This window comes from Diceros bicornis, chromosome 35 (genome assembly GCF_020826845.1).
Source record: "Diceros bicornis minor isolate mBicDic1 chromosome 35, mDicBic1.mat.cur, whole genome shotgun sequence".
NCBI classification, from domain to species: Eukaryota; Metazoa; Chordata; class Mammalia; order Perissodactyla; family Rhinocerotidae; genus Diceros; species Diceros bicornis.
Genome location: NC_080774.1, coordinates 27,765,217 through 27,780,485, shown reverse-complemented (window position 1 = coordinate 27,780,485; position 15,269 = coordinate 27,765,217). Strand labels below are relative to the sequence as shown.

General features: G+C 42.7%; 1 pseudogene; it reads left to right on the top strand.

Annotated features, from left to right (window-relative positions):
* Positions 1 to 3,349: 3,349 nt before the first annotated feature.
* Positions 3,350 to 15,269, top strand: part of LOC131398606 (cationic amino acid transporter 4-like) — a 33,407-nt pseudogene continuing 21,487 nt past the window's right edge.

The following is a 15,269-nucleotide window of genomic DNA, read 5'->3' as shown; positions in this document are numbered from 1 at the left end:
AAGGCACAGAAGGGAGGTTTGCATTACAAAGAATGTTAATTTGGTTTAGGGGCAGAAAGCTAATCTTGGCTAACAATAATTGATTGCTGAGGCCAGCTAGAGGGAGGCAACAGTCCCTCACTGTGAGGAGCTGCAGGTTTCCTGCAGTGTTACTCAGTTCAACAGTTCATGTCCTGCTGGATGAGGACGTGCATGAGACCCATTTCCTTCATGGCTTCCCAGCTCCATTTTAAAGCCCTTAGACACAAGTGACTCTGTTTTGTTTCACATTCACAGCCTCAGTCAGGTAATGCACAAGGGGCCAGCTCGGGGGAAACACTGGTCTCCTGACTTCTTACTCTGTCCCTCTGTTCACCAGGCTGCATCTCTGTCGGGCACTCAGCCCTTCCTGCCCCTGGAGTTCTCTCTTGGAAACAGTTTGGTGCTTTATCTTTTATTTTGATAACAACTTTATTCACATGTCATAATACTTACCAACTGAAAATGTACACTTCAGGTGGTTGTAGTATATCCACAGAATTGTGCAACCATCACCACTATCTAACTTCAGAACATTTTCATCACCCCAAAAAGAAAAGCTGTACCCATTTGCAGTCACTTCCCATTCCTCTCTCCCCCCATTCCCTGGCAACCAGTAATCTACTCTCTGTCTCTGTGGATTTGCCTATTCTGGACATTTCGTATCAGTGAAATCATACAATATGTGATCTTTTGTACCTGGCTTCTTTTGCTTAGCATAGTGTTCTCAAGATTCCTCCATGTTGTATCACCACTTTGTTCTTATGGATATTTAATATTCCACTGTATGGATATTTCACATTTTATTTCTCCATCATGAGTTTATGGACATTTGGATTGCTTCTACTTTTGGGCTATTATGAGTAATGCTGCTATGAAAATCCATGTACAAGTGTTTGTGTGGACACGTGTTTTAATGTCTTGGGTGTATACCTAGGGATGGAATGGCTGGATCATACAGTAACTTCATGTTAACATTTTAAGGAATTGCTCAATGATTTTCCAAAACAGCTGCACCATCTTACATTCCCACCAGCAGTGTGAGAGAGTTCTAGTCACTCCACTTCATCTTGAACACTTGCTCTTCTCGGACTTTTTCACTGTAGCCATCCTAGTGGGTGTATCGCACTGTGGTTTTGATTTGCATTTCCCTAATGACTAATGACGTCAAGAATTTTTCCATGTGCTTATTGGACATTTGTATATCTTTGGAGAAATGTCTGTTCACATCCTTTGCCCATTTTTAACTTGGGTTATTTATCGTTTTATTGTTGAGTTGTAAGAGTACTTTATGTATTCTGGATACAATCCCCTTGTCAGATATATGGCTTGCAAATATTTTCTCCCATTCTGTGGATTATTCTCTTTTCATTTTCTTAATGGTATCCCTTGAAGCACACAAGTTTTTAATTTTGATAAAGTCCAATTTATCTATGTTATTCTTAGGTTGCTTGAACTTTTGGTGTTGTGGGGGATCAGAATTGGCCACCCTAAAATGTGCCTCTTTGGCGTGAGGATTATTTTGGGCTGGTTACTTTTAAAAACTGCAGACCAGGAAGAAGCTCTGAAAACCAAGTAGAAGTTACCCTTAGTAGGAGATATTTACATTAGTAAGGGAAATCTCTGTTTGTAAAGATGTCTCCCTCTCTGTACCAGGAAGAGGAGGGAAGATCTTTTCTCTAGAAATGCTTATCAGTGCAGAAAGCAAGAACTTAAATCTGCAGAATAACTTTACTCTTGTTCACTGTTCTTTTTCTTTCTTTCTTTTTTTTTTTTTGTAAGGAGATCAGCCCTGTGCTAACATCTGCCAATCCTCCTCTTTTGTTTTTTTTGGTGAGGAAGACTGGCCCTGGGCTAACATCCATGCCCATCTTCCTCCACTTTATATGGGATGCCGCCACAGCACGCCTTGCCAAGCAGCACGTCGGTGCGCGCCCAGGATCCGAACAGGCGAACCCCGTGCCGCTGCAGCGGAACGCACGCACTTAACCGCTTGTGCCACCGGGCCGGCCCCCCACTGTTCTTTTTCTAGTAGTCTCCCATGACTGACTCCCCCCAGTCCCAACGACTGCCTTAGTCTTTAGCTAAAGATGGTGTTTAAGGAGGTGACCTCAGCCGTTCTGGCGAGTTTCTGTTTTCCTGGGTTTCTCCCATGTATAGATGTTATAAAGCTTTGTTTGATTTTCTCCTGTTATTCTGTCTCATGTCAATTTAATTCTTAGGCCAGCCAGAAGGACCTAAAAACTAAAGAAAGAAAGAAACCATTGGCTAATCCACCATCCAAGGGTCATGAAGATTTACTCTTACATTTTCTTCTAAGAGTTTGTTGAGAGTTTAGCTCAACTACTCCATAGTGTTGCTGCCTCGAAATCCATCTTGTGTGGCCAAGCACCCTGCAGGGGCCTTGAAGTGAATCTAGACCCTCTTGAAAGCTCACGCCCTGGATAACCACTGGCAGAGTTGTTACCAGTTTCACTCCGGTGGGACTCAAACCCACAATCGGATTCCAATTCTGTTACCAGTTATGCCTCCCTCTGGTGGGACTTGAACCCACAGTCAGAGGGCACCTGAAGAAGAGTCCATGGGTGGGACTCCAACCCACAATCCCCAGCTCTTCCTCAGAGGGTTCTTTACTGTTCCATATGGCAGAGTTGATACAACTGAAACTGAGTGTTCAGTAGCACAAGCTTTATTCGATGACCAAAGAATGGAAAAGGATTGACAAAGTTCACAGAACAACTTCTCAGCTCTGGGGGGATTGAGCAGGTGTTATAAGGGGTCAGGGTAATGAAGAGGAGGAATATGCATAGCAATATGGGGAACTGAGCAGGCTTTTCTGGAGAATGGGGCACACCCCTTTTCTTCCCTTATCTGGTCTGGAATTTTCTGTCATCTGTGGGTAGGTGTGTCATGTAGCATGATGATGTATTACAATGAGCATATAATGAGCTGCAGGGTCTATGTCAGATGAAGTCAGACTGTCATGTTGCCTTCAACTTGTTTTAGCTGGTTTTGACCATGTGTCTCAGCCATCTTCTCTTTCCTCTCTCTGTGGTTTCCTGTAAGCTAAAGATCATATTAGGTTTGTTCTGAGCAGGGTTGTGGTTAATGTCTTACAAGGTTGGTGGGCCAGGTAACAGTGTTGCAAGTAAATGTAAGTTCCTGATATGACTCCTGCAACTTCCCTTGTGAGAAGCATTCTCCCAGCCTCCCAGGGCCTTCCTGTTGGGCGCCCCTTAGATGAGACCCCTGCACAGCTTGCCACAACCTCTCCTTGCTTTGAATTGACCAATCCAGACTTAGCCCGGGATCAGCAAAGCACTCTGGCTATGGACCCCAATGAAGGAATATGCCCCAGGTCCTGCCCTGCTCTTTGCATGAACCTCTCAGTGTGGCCCCTCAAGGTGTGCTGTGGACCTTCTCCAGGACCTGTGAGTAACAGACTTCTCTATTTCAGTTCCTTTGTGGTCTTTTGTTGAAGAGAGGCTCACCATCCAATACCCCCAGGGCTCTACTTAACAAATGTTAATTTAACAAAGTCACAACATGTTTTACAGGCCTATCTCATTTTATTGTGCTTTGCAGATATTGCATTTTTTACAAATGGAAGGTGTAGGTGAAGAGGGAGGATAACCCCCTTTTCCCCTTCCAGTTTTCATGGCTGGCCAAATAATTAAAAATGACATAAGACAGGTTAGCAGGAGAAAATGAAACAGAGTTTAATATGTGTACGTGGTGAATTCACATAAGCATGAAGAATTCCAAAGACAGTCAGGCAAAATGAGGTATTTATGTCCTTCTGGACTAAGAAGAGGAAGACAGAGGTCTGAGACTTCAAAAGGGGAGAAGGTAATTTACAGGAAGATGAAAACAGTTCATATCTGGTAAATAAATGTTTGCATTGTTCCATCTATAGACAGTGGAACCTGAAAGAGATCCTTTGATAAAATGGACCTTGCTAGATGCCTTCCTGCCGACCACACCTAGAATTATCTATGATAAAATTTCCTTCCTGGAACAGGTCTTTCTATCTTAAATTCTTTTAGCCAGGTTGGGAGAAGGTCAAATGTTCTTCTAGTCCTCTGAGCCTTGATTATCTTCAGCTCAAAATAATCCTTGTACCAGAGTGGCACATCTTGGGGCAGCCTGTCCTGAACCCATCAGTTCACTCTGTTGAAAGTTCCCTATTGTTTCACATTTTAAAAGCTGACCTGGTGACTGTGGAGAGAGAAAACGAGTTAGTAGCTGAGTGGTCAGAAATCTACAAAGGGAGAAAAGAAGATAGATTTGAATGAGGATGAATAAGCAGAAAGGAAAGGATCAGAGCACATCTCCTCACACCCCATTAAACCAGTTCCCCAGTCCTGGGAATAAGTCAGTCCAATGAAATGGGTGAGCTTCATTCATCTGATGGAAAATATTAATTTTCTCTTTTAATAGATGTAAGTTAGATACTACTTGCCCTGTTTGGTTCACATAAAAGCAGCATTTTTCACTGATGACTGCACAAGCTCCTCCTTGCTGGGCAGTCAGTGTGTCCAGAGCACATTGACTTTTGAGGACCACAGAGGCTAAGCTGTTCACCTTTGACTGGAGTATTTTCAAGGTTTGCATGGTGGTGTAGGGGAGGAAGAACTATTGCCCTACCCTCTAGGTCTTTCTGGCTGGTCTAAGAATTAAAGTGACATGAGATAGAATAACAGGAGAAAATCAAAGTTTAGTAACACGTATACATGGAAGAAACCCAGCAAAACTGTGTAACTCACCAAAATGGCAGAGGCCACCACCTTAAATACCATCTTCAGCTCAAGACAAAGGAGGATGTTGGGGGTAGTGGTTTGGAACTTCAAAGGAGAGGAGGGGAATTTACTTAGAGATGGAAAAGAAAATATTTCATAACAGATATTTATTGGGCTATCTATAGACAATATGATGAGAGAAGGAGAGAAAGAGAACTTTGATAAAAGTGGGCTTAGCAAGGATCCTCCCAGTCTATTGTTCCCAGAGTTATGTATGGTGATGGCTTGTCCTGGGGACATGCCTTCTATCTTAAATTCTTTTAGGCAGTTAGGGGGGAAGTGAAAATTTCTTTCAGAGTCTTTTGTCTTTAAAAATAATCAAGTCAAACAGACACATTTTGGGGTGGCCAATTCTGATCCACCAGAGTGGTGTTCAACTCTTGTTCCATCACCATGGAGAGATTTAAGATCGCCTTTTCCAACTCGTTAATTTCCAAAGGTGCAGAATAAGGCTCTTGATGCTGAAAAGAACTTGGAGTTGTGATATGCAAGTGGATTCTCTACGATTTCTCAACTGTGTCATTTATGTGGCACAATCTTATGAAGAAAGGAACCCAAGTTTGCCATGTGGCTGGTGTTTAGGGTGGAGTATCTGGTGACAGAAGTTTCCAGGTATCCAAGTCCACATTGTCCTGACCAATTAGGTGGGAACCCTTTCTATACTTTGTTGCCACATAAAATAAAAAGACCAGTGTGGTTTACAGACAAAGTTAGCACGGAACCTGTAGTTCCCAAGGTCTGGATTGTTCCATTTGTCACTGGTACTGTTCGTGCCTAAACTTCTCCATTTTCCACGCACTCCTGTCAATCTCAAAGAGCAGAAGTTGAATAGCTGGTACAGGAGGCCTGCAGTCTGACTTTGGCAGCTGTAAAGCCTGGTCCAGTCACCTGACCAAGTGAGTCCAGAATTTGGATCCACCCATATATAGTTTGTGGTTTGGGGCAGCTTAACCATGCTGGCAACTGCAATACTCCAAGTTGTACAAGGGTGGCTCATAAGACATCCAGAACATTTGGTGATTTGAAAATGCTTGTGCCAAAGAGAGTAGTGTTAGAGTCACTTAAAATTTCACTGAGAGGTTTGAAGATCCACCTGTGGAATCAAACCACAGAGTTTGGTTGCACTATTTTCCTGGATCGTCACCCAAAAAATGTCCAGGGTCATGTTTACTTTCAATGCTAAGGGAACAATTTTCACCTATTGTCTTTATCTGGGCAAGGGACAGTCCTTGAGCTTCTCTAGAGGTTTTCTGGGCCCAAGTGACTCACCACAAGAAGAGCCAGAGTGATGTTTTCCTTGTTGTGGATACCATACCCTGTCGTTCACCAATCTTCTGTACTTAGTCCACCAGGTGTTCACAACAGCAGGAACAGAGACAAGTTCAGGTTCTTTTGTGCCCTCTAGCTGTTGACATAACCAACAGTCAGATTGACTGGTTAGTGTGGCCAGGGTTTGGTAAACTGGCATAGGGGGTGTTTGGTTTGTGCTCGACCCATTGAGAAAGAGAAAGTTAGTAAGAGCAAGACACAGATTGGAAAAAAGCCCATAGTGGAAACTTAGAGAGGGGAGATAGGACAGACAGAGACCAGCACTCTCCAGTCAGCTTTCTAATAAATGATTAAGAGGAATATATATATATTCCTTAACAGGAAAAGGGTTGTTGTTGATGGTGTGTGTGTGTGTGTGTGTGTGTGTGTGTGTGTATTTAGGGAGTTTTAAAATCAAGGTGGAAAATAGGTGAAAACAAGATTTCTTGATCCATGATCTTGGGAAAATCTATTTACTTCATGAGTCTGGCTGATTCTCTGATCTGGGAATTGGCCCTGGAAATCCTTAGTTTAAGGTCACCTGTGGGGACTGTCTCCCAGGAGTCTTGAGAGTGATGTTCTGGGTCTATTTTGGCGTGGCTTGCATGGATCCACAGAGACTTTTCCTTTATTTTGATGGCAGTGTAGGTGGTCATTAGGACTTTATAACGTTTTTCTCAGTGAGGTGACAGTGCATTTTTTCTTCTAAAGACCTGGATGTACACCCAATCTCCTGGTCCAAAGTGATGGCAAAGCTTGTCAGAAGGTGGGGGCCATGCCTCTCTCCCCTGTTTACCATGTGCTTCAAGTAGACTAGTTAATTTTTCTCTATAGCTAGTCATAGCATCAAATTGTTCACTTAAGTTCCCATAATATTCACTTAATCCAGGAATGGAAGGTATAGAGAGGTCAGTAGGCATCAGGCATCCAAAAACTATTTCAAAAGGAGTCAATCCATGTCTCCTATTTGGAGTATTCTGGATCTTTATAAGGGCCAAGGACAGAGCTTCTGGCCACTTAAGTTCAGTTTCTTGACAGACCTTTCCTAAAGTCCTTTTTTTTTTTTTTTTGTGAGGAAGACCAGCCCTGAGCCAACATCTATTGCCAATCCTTCTCGTTTTTCTCCCCAAAGCCCCAGTAGATGTACGTCATAGTTGCACATCCCTCTTGCATCTATACGTGGGACGCTGTCCCAGCACGGCCAGACAAGCAGTGTGTCGGTGCGCTCCCGGGATCCGAACTTGGGCTGCCAGCAGCGGAGTGCGTGCACTCAACTGCTAAGCCACGGGCCGGCCCCATCCTAAAGTCCTTTTGATGTCTAGATTTTTACATTCCACTTGCCCTGATGATAGAGGGCGATACAGGCTATGAAATTTTAATGAGTAACCCAGAGTTTCTGAAAGCAAGTGGTTTATCTGCTGTAAAATGAGCTCCTTGATTTGATCCATAAGGGAATGCCAAAATGAGGAATAACTTCAGTTATTAATTTCTTTACCACTGTTGTGGCATCAGCACGTCTAATTGGATAGCATTCAGTCCATCCACCAACCATGCAGACAATAACCAAGCAGTGAGAATAACCTAAAGCTGGGGGCAGGTCTATAAAGTCCATTTGGAGTGCCACAAAGTGCAGGGGGGGACTGGGGGGACTTCCTGGGGTACACTGATTTCTCCCAGAAACTCGGTGAGATTGGCAAGTAGTGCACTGGGAAATAATTGGGTCAGAAATTTTGTGACTGCCAGGGCAAAACCAATTGTCTTTAAGTTCCTTAACTTTCCCTTGTCTGTACATATGTTCCATTTAGGGGGAGATAAGTGCAAGCCAAAAGCCAAAGGAAAAGGAGATACAGGAAGTCCTTTTGATCCAGTGTCTAATCTACCTGATCACTGTTTTGTGCCCTTTTGTATCCAATTGTCTTTTTCCAATTCTGGCACATTTGCCTCATAATTAATAATATCAGTCAGGGATTAAGGCATGGAGATGTGGAAATTTGAGAAGGGAGGTGAATAGGTTTTAATGGGGCAAGAATTAGTGTCCATTACCAACAGGAGTTCCCGCAGAAGTCAAGAATCCAAAAGATTTCCAAATTGTGCCAACAGCATGGCAGACTCCAAAAGCGTATCTGGAGTCAGTGTAAAGAGTGGCAGTTTCCCTTTGCTCGTGTGCAGGCTCTAGAAAGAGCTATGAGTCCAGCAGCTTGGGCTGATCTTACAGTGGACAAAGAACAAGCTTCAAGAATCTCATGTTGGGATAGTATGGCATAACCAGTTATTATGATTCCCCGGAAATTCCACTCACAGGAGCCTTCACAACACAGAAGTCAGTCTGGAGTGTCTAAATGGATGTCTGACAGACCCCCTCATGGCTTTGAGACCATTTCTGTAGTTTCAGGGCAAACAGTGGGATGGAGTGGGGCTCTCCCTCAGCAGGGAGAGGTCATAAAGTAGCTGATTCAAAGTGTTACAAGGATGTAAGATGATGGAAGGGTTAGTTAAAAGAGCCTGATCATAGGTGGTCTGTCACCCTGTAGAGAGCTGTGGTGCCCTGTGAACCTACAAAATAGCGGACAGAGCATGGGGCACATAGAGATGAATGGGAGAGCCTAACGTTAGAGTACTGACTTTGTCAGTCAGGGTGGCAGGTGTGGCCGCTGCACATAAGCATGGGGACATACCTGATGCCACAGGGTCTAGTTGGCATGGGAAATATGCTATAGGACATATATGAGAGGTAAAGACTGTCCTAGAATGCCTGCAGCAATTCCATTATTTTCATGGCAGTGTAGATGAAAAGGTTTGTCAAAATTAGGTAAGCCATGACCCGGGGGTTTGGCCAAAGCTAATTTTAAGGCTTCAAAGGAGTTTAATGCCTCTGAAGGCCAGGAAATAGGCTTTGGGGTGATATCTGGGAGAAGAACATACAGAGATTTAGCAAGGGCTGCAGAATTAGGAATCCACTGGGGCAGTAACCAGCTGCCCCTAGAAATTTACACAGCTGTTGTTTTCATTTTTGGGAGTGGGATGGACAAAATGAACTCAAGGTGTTTGGGTCAGCTTTCGAATGTCTTTTGACAGCTCATGTCCTGAGTAGGTAGCAGTCATTTGCACCCGCTGAAGTATAGATCTGGAGGGTTTATGGCCTCGTGCAGCTCGTGCCTTCAGGAGAACAAAGGAGTCTGTAAGGGCTCCTTGTTGAGTTTGATCACAGAGTAGAAGGTCATCCTCATATTGAACAGGAGTGGAACCTTGAGTAAAGACTACAGAATCCAAGTCGGCTGTAAGGATTTGGAAAAATATTGAGGAGGACTCATAATATCCCTGAGATAGGTGAGTCCATGTGAATTGCCTCCCTTTAAAGGTAAATACAAAAAGAACTTGTAAGTCAGGGTGCAAAGGGATTGAAAAGAAAGCTGAGGAAGTGTCAACTCCTGTCACCCAGGCTGCACCTGCAGGAACTGAGTTCAGGATGAAGGCTGGATCAGGGACCATGGATGCTGAGGGATACAAAAGACTTTATGGCCTGAGGTCTCGTAGAAATCAATAGATTTGGTTCCCCTCTGAGTCACACATGCCTTCTTTTCTCACTGGCAAGGTTAGAGAATTACATGGTGAGGAAGTAAAAACTAGTGCACCCTGTTGCAGAAGAGGAGTCTGTTATACATTCAATTCCTTGCTCTGCATCTCTGGAGAGTGGTTATTGGTCTACTGGTGGGCAAGGTTCATTCTTTTTCCAAGCCCATGGGTTCTGCACTAACAATCCTACCTCATTTGCATGTGTAGCCCAAAGACAAATTGGGACATCTTTTAAAGACTCCTCATCTTCAGAAGAATTTAAAGCATGATGAGTTTCCAGCAAGGAAAGTAGGAGACTTGGTGTTTGATCTGAGGGCAGGGAGATAAAAACATCTTTCTCATTACAATTTCTAGTGGCTTTAAATTTACATAACAAACCTCTGCCAAAATGGTTTGCTGGTGAACTGTGGGAGACTAGACAGGCAGGAAGAGTGTTAAGGGGCCTAAAGATATAGGAGTGGGCTGAGATATGGGCCATGAAACAGGTTGCCTAGAAACTCCAAGAGCTTGAGTAGAATCAGAGGTGATGAGTAGAGATAAATCCTCTGAAGGGATAGTATAGAATATCACACCACTGTCAATTAAGAAATCCAGTTCCATATCCTCTGTTTTAAGTTTAATGGTAAACTCAGGGGTGAGACTGAGGATAAGCTGGCCCAATTGTAGTTGGAAAAACCCGGGACCCTGTCACTGTAGCCGAATCAATGAACACAATGAGAGGGGATCGAGAAAAAGAAAAATGGTTTAATTTTGCCAGCAAAATGGGGCTGCGGTGGGCTCATGCCCCAAGACCCACAATCCTCCTGAGGCATTAGGCGTTGGGGTTTTTAAAGGAAAGCCTGTGGGAAAGAATGTATTCTTCATGACTGTGATTAGAATATTGTGGGGGGGTCTCAGACCTTCTGGCAGCAGACCAGCTGTTATCTCTATCTATGGCAGGAGGTTTAGGGCTCCATTGTTCAATCTTCCTGGGCCACCTGAAATTGGGCCCTGGGGAGTGGAAGGAAACTGCAGCCAATTAACGATTACAAAGTTTACAAGGTTTAGATAGGGGAGGGGGAGCTGTGGCTTTGCAGTTCATTGTCCTCCCATCAGCCTGCATTTGGCTGAGATAAGGGAAGCTGCAGGTGTCCTCCATTTGGCTGTCTCCATGATGAATGGTGGATTTGGCACCAGGAACAAGAATTTGGGAGCTTTAGCTTCTTGGTAATTTCAGGATATCAGTCTCCCTGTAACAAACCTCAAGAACTGGTAATTAGCCAGAACTTCAGTGTGTAACAATTTATTATCTCCACTTGCCTTGTGGAATTCAGGGACACAAAGGCTAAAACAACCAAGATTGACATGTGAATGTACCTTAGAGAAGCAGGGAAGGCGAATGAGTGCTTTTTGGTTTTTAACCCCATATATGCTGTGTTCAATGTAGGGGAACTGATATCAGGGCCAGCATCACCATCATTTAAGGGGAAAATGCCCCTCAAGAGGAGAAAACCAAGCCTTCTGGGAGTGCTGGGGCCAAGGGAGGGGTATGTTTTCATCTTTCCCTTCTCTTCAGAGCAGGACAATCTCTTTTCTGATGCCCTGGTTTCTTTCAAAACCTGCCATTGTCTGGAGACAAATAGGGAGGCCTCTGAGTGGGCTTTAATTAACTTGCAGGGCTATGTTTTTGCTTCTCTAATTATTCAAGTTGTAAAACCTGAAGAGTTGCTTTTAATTCTTTTTTCCTTTCCTGCTGACTATTTTCAAAGAATTGTGTAGCAGTCTCCATTATTATACCTAGTGTTTGCCCTGACCCACCAACTACATTATTTTGAATCTGTTTTTTATATCAGGAAGACCATTTCCTACTAAAGCAGAAATTAGGAGGTTCCTGTTCTCTGGGGCTTCCGGATTTAATGCAGCGTGCCTTTGAAAAAAGTTTGTGTGAAGCGTTCAGCAAAGGCTTTTGGATGTTCCCCATCATTCTGAGTGCATCATTTAATTTTTGACCAATGCAATGTCGATGCAAAATAACCAGTAACCATTCTATAGATAAGAGAAATAAGATGAGTTCACTTGAGCCAGAGTGAGGATTATAACCTGGGAAGACATTAGAAAGTGTTCCGGAGAAGCATGGTTTTCAATATAGTCTTATATCTTTTTAGAACAGAGAACATACATGAAACAGACCCAGGATACATTTTCATCAAAATTTCAAAGAGGTATCCAGATGCAAATTAGCAGGTCAACGTGGCCCTGATGTCAGGAAAAGGACTAATCCAGGTGTTACCAATAGGGCGTTACCAATAGGGCATAGGAGGGGAAGCATGTATTCTTATCTTATGAGAGTGTATTCTTTAACGGTTAAGCATATGTACAATGTATGCTTGATAGGCCATAAGTCAGCCATTTTAGTTCAAGCCAAATCAGTTTTGAACCCGAATAGTTACCCTGTATACCTCAATATGTGAGAATCTCTTGTCATAACTTTAGGAGGAAACGCCTCTAAAATCTCACCTATTAAACCTTGAATATTAGCCTCTAGCAGAGCCACTTCCTAGTTATTTGCAGGAGGGCCTGAGAGAGGGTCTGGCCATCTATTTCCTCTACTAGAGGGGTTTCCTACAGGGGGCCCTCTGGCCTGTCTGATAACTACAGTGTAATCCCAGGCTGGAAGATCGCCCCTTAGCAGCCAGTCAAGATCTCTGTGGGTGGGGTTATGAATAGCCACTAATCTTTCTAATTCCTCTCTAAATTTAGTGGCATCTTCTGACAATGGAGGCAGGAGAGTTTTATAATTTAATAGATCACCTGCTGTCCAGGGGTCATGAATTCTCTGCAGTGGAGGTCCAGGACACATCCACAGTGGACACTGTGGAGGAATGCCTGAAGCTGGCAGATCCTGATGACAGAGCCCTGGGAAGTAGGTGGACTTAGGAGGGACAGCACAGCCAGCCTTCCTGCCTCTCCTGGCTGCTTCTACTGAATCACTTTCTGACTTTCAGCATTTACACAAGTGACCTGTATGCCCCTGGCTTGGAGGGCAGGCCTGAGTGCTCCCTGTAAGTCTGCTAAAGAGAGGGAAGTGAAAATGGGCAGCTGAGTGCTGCTGGGGAAGTCAGAGTTTTAGGATCTGAAGGAACTGCCTGAGGAGTTAAGTCTTGAGATGGGGAGTTGAAACCAGGGGCCCAGAGATCCAACAGATCTTCTGGGGAGTCAGGGACAGGGAGTTGGGGATATAGGGGAGTATAGGAGGGAGGAGAGGGGAATTTTCATTATAATTGCCCCCCCCCCCCCGCTATATGCCAGGTCCTCTTATTATTTCATTTCATCTTCACAACGGTCTCATGAGGCAAGTACTATTATTTTCTCTCTTGTGTAGATGCAGAGACTGAAGTTCAGAGGAGTGAAATAACCTGCCCAGGGCCACCCGGCTGGTAAATGTTCTCAGTAAATTCCCTCTGGCCACTGCACAGAGAATCAATAATGTAGGGGTGAGAGGAGGGAGCAGGGAGACTTGCTAGGAAGCCGGTGCAGTGATGCAGATGAGAGAGAAGATGGTGGTGGTGGCGGTGGAGGTGGTAAGAATAGATCAGATTCTGGATATATATATATACATTTTATTTAATTATTTTATTGAGATCATATTGGTTTATAATGTGTAATTTCAGGTGTACATTATTATATATCAGTTTCTGTGTAAACTGCATCGTACTCATCACCAATAGTCTAGATTTTATCCATCACCATACATATGTACCCCTTTACTCCTTTTGCCCTCCCCTAACCACCTTCCCCTCTGGTAACCACTAATCTATTCTCCTTATCCATGTGTTTATCTTCCACATATTGGTGAAATCATATGGCGTTTGTCTTTCTCTGGCTTTTTTCACTTAGCATAATATCCTCAAGTTCCATCCATATTGTCACAAATGGCACACTTTTGTCTCTTTTTATGGCTGACTAGTATTCCATAGTGTATATATACGACACCTTCTTTATCCATTCATCCATTGATGGTCATTTGGGTTGCTTCCACATCTTGGCTATTGTGAATAATGCATAGATCTCTTTGAATTGTTGGTTTCATGTTCTTTGGATAAATATTCAATAGTGGAGTAGCTGGATTGTATGGTATTTCTATTTTTAATTTTTTGAGAAATCTCCATACTATTTTCCATAGTGGCTGCACCAGTTTGCATTACCAGCAGCAGTGTATGAAGGTTCCCTTTTCTTCACACCCTTTCCAACATTTCTTATTTTTTGTCTTGTTAATTATAACCATTCTGACGAGTGTAAGCTGATATCTCATTGTAGTTTTGATTTGCGTTTCCCTAATAACTAGTGACATTGAACATCTTTTCATGTGCCTGTTGGCCACCTGTATATCTTCTTTGGAAAAATGTCTATTCATATCCTCTGCTCATCTTTTAATCAGGTTGTTTGCTTCTATTGTTGTTGAGTCTTCAGAGTTCTTTGTATATTTTGGATATTCACCCCATTATCCTGGCAGGATAAACGATTTGCAAATATTTTCTCCAAGTTGGTGGGTTGTCTTTTCATTTTGTTCATAGTTTCCTTTGCCTTGCAGAAGCTCTTTAGTCAGATGAAGTCCCATTTGTTTATTTTTTCTTTTGTGTCCCTTGCCTGAGAGGACGTGGTATTCGAAAAGATACTGTTAAGACTGATGTCAAAGAGTACATTGCCTGTATTTTCTTCTAGGAGTTTCATGGTTTCAGGTCTTACACTCAAGTTTTTAATCTGTTTTGAGTTAATTTTTGTGTATGGTGTAAGATACTGGTCTACTTTCATTCTTTTGTGCCTGGCTGCCCAGTTTTCCCAACACCATTTATTGAAGAGACTTTCCTTTCTCCATTTTATGATCTTGGCTCCTTTGTCGAAGCTCAACTGCCCATAGATGTGATTTTATTTCTGGGATTTCAATTCTGTCCCATTGATCTGTGTGTCTGTTTTTGTGCCCGTACCATGCTGTTTTGATTACTATAGCTTTTTAGTACATTTTGAAATCCGGGAGTGTGATACTTCCAGCTTTATACGTTTTCTCTGGATTGCTTTGGCTATTTAGGTCTTTTGTTGTTCCTTACAAATTTTAGGATTCTTTGTTCTATTTCCGTGAAGAATGCCATTGGGATTCTGATTTAGATTGCATTGAATCTGTAGATTACTTTAGGTAATATGGACATTTTAACTATGTTTATTCTTCCACTCCATGAGCATGGAATATCTTTCCATTTCTTTATGTCTTCTTTGATTTCTTTCAATAATGTCTTATAGTTTTCAGTTTAAAGGTCTTTCACCTCCTTGGTTAAATTTATTCCTAGCTATTTTATTCTTTTCATTGCAATTGTAAATGGGTTTGCATTCTTGACTTCTCTTTCTGCTATTTTGTTATGTGTATAGAAATGCAACTGATTTTTGTATGTTGATTTTGTACCCTGCAACTTTGCTGTAGTTGTTGATTATTTCTAATAGTTTTCTGGTGTAATCTTCATGGTTTTATATATAAAGAATCATGTCATCCAGAAAAAGTGAGAGTTTTACTTCTTCCTTTCCAATTTGGATACCTTTTAT